This window comes from Sus scrofa, chromosome 3, assembly GCF_000003025.6.
Source record: "Sus scrofa isolate TJ Tabasco breed Duroc chromosome 3, Sscrofa11.1, whole genome shotgun sequence".
NCBI classification, from domain to species: domain Eukaryota; kingdom Metazoa; phylum Chordata; class Mammalia; order Artiodactyla; family Suidae; genus Sus; species Sus scrofa.
The window spans coordinates 79,727,118-79,729,398 of NC_010445.4; the positions used below are offsets into that span (position 1 = coordinate 79,727,118).

The following is a 2,281-nucleotide window of genomic DNA, read 5'->3' on the forward strand; positions in this document are numbered from 1 at the left end:
TTGGGATCTTAACCCGCTGAGCCACAATAGGAACTCCTGGGGTTTCTTTTAGGGGGATGAAAATGTTCTGGAATTAATGCTGATATTTGCATTACCATGAATATACTGAAACCCACTGAAAGCCTTAAAAGTGCTTTAAAGGATGAATTGTATGGCATTAAAAATTACATGTCAGTTTTTTTAGAAGAATGAATACAAGCAATAACTAGTGCCTTTTAAAATGATGAGAGGAATTCCCTGGTGGTACAGCTGTGGCTCAGGTCATTGTCTGGCATGGGTTTGATCCCTGGCCCGGAAACTTCCATATGCTGCAGGGTATGGCCAAAAAGAAAAAAAAAATGTAATAAGAGGTTCTACTACATTCCCTTTACTCATTTCCTCTTTACTCATTTACCCTAATGGTAACATCTTGCATAATTATAGCACCATATCATAACCAGGAAGACGACTTTTGTACAATCCACAAAGTTTATTCCAACTTCACTGGCTTTACATGCACTTGTGTGTATGTATGCATGCATGTGTGCATGCATGTAGCACTATGCAATTTTGTCACATGTATATTTTGTATAACCACCACCACTGGTGGTTAAAACAGAATTGTTTTATCATCACTAGGATCCTTCCTGCTCCCTGTCTATACTCATGCCTTCTCTTTCTCTTCATCCCTAACCCCCCTAAAAACACTATTCTCCATCTCTATAATTTTATTTAAAATTTTTAATATTAATTGCTGTATGTTACATAAAATATTATGTAAGTGTACTATTTTGAGTTTTCGACTTAACATAATTTGAAATCTATCCAAGTTGTTATATCAATAGTTCTTTCCTTTTATTTATTTTTAAATTTTTTACTAATGCAATATTTATTCTGTCCATTAATAGCTAATATTTAAGAACATTTACAATAGTGATAGAACTTAATCTAAGAGAAGTTCAATTTACTTTTTTTTTTTTTTTTTTTTTTTTGCCTTTTTAGGGCTGCACCCACAGCATATGGAGGTTCCCAGGCTAGGGGTTGAAGTGGAGCTGTAGTTGCCAGCTTATACTACACAGCCACAGCAATGCCAGATCTAAGCTCTGTCTATGACCTACACCACAGCTTACAGTAACACTGGATCTTTAACCCACTGAGCAAGGCCAGGGATTAAACCCACGTCCTCATGGATACTAGTCCGATTCATTTCTGCTGAGCCATGACAGGAACTACTCAATTTACTTTTTTAACATCTCAAATACTGGGTATTAATAAAAGAGAGCGAATATAATTGTGGTCAAAATTATTATTTCAAAAACATAAGTAAATGCTTGGTGTTAGTATGTCTACATATAACTCAGTTTGGGGCACAGAGTTCTTAGGCTGTAAGAAAGAACACTTGGTTTACTTTACCACGAAGAATCTCTCTAAATGCTGGGATGACTTCTCTTGGTATTTCTTCTGCTTTGATTTTTAGTATAGTTATCTGCGACTGTGTGAACTCCAAATAAGAGTACACAGCTTGTTATTGTAACCACTTACCATAGAAATAGGAGATAGACAGATATTGCAATTGCCCAATATTTTGGGAGCCAAAAGTGTAAGTTGGAGGAATCTAGCCAAGATTCAGGAATAAAAGTCCACAGACCTAGAGTGTGAAGCCAAATTAGGATCTTAAGAACAAAGCCATAGATCACTCTTTCTGGCAGTGGTGATTGTGAATTTTCTACCATTTTCCCGGTGGCTTTAGACAATCTTAAAACTGAGTCTTCTGCACAAGCACGACTTGGGAAGTGGGTAGAGAGGAAAAATGGAAGGAAAGGCCAAGGGGCAATGGAGCCCTCAGCTCGAGTGCAGGTGCACTGGAACCCTCTCCATGGCGGCAGAGGAACCGTGCTCATTCCTTTTATTTCAGAATAAATCTTTATTTTAAGAATAGTTTTAGGGAGTTCCCGTCGTGGCACAGTGGTTAACGAATCCGACTAGGAACCATGAGGTTGCGGGTTCGGTCCCTGCCCTTGCTCAGTGGGTTAACGATCCGGCGTTGCCGTGAGCTGTGGTGTAGGTTGCAGACGTGGCTCGGATCCCGCGTTGCTGTGGCTCTGGCGTAGGCCGGTGGCTACAGCTCCGATTCGACCCCTAGCCTGGGAACCTCCATATGCCGCGGGAGCGGCCCAAGAAATAGCAAACAATAACAACAACAACAACAACAACAACAACAACAAAAAGAATAGTTTTAGATTTACAGAATTATTGTGAAGGTAGTACAGAGTTCACATGTCCTCCACATCCTGTTTCCCCT

General features: G+C 39.5%; 1 pseudogene; it reads right to left on the reverse strand.

The window, feature by feature from the left end:
- On the reverse strand, window positions 1,190-1,907 carry LOC110260140 (annotated as a pseudogene).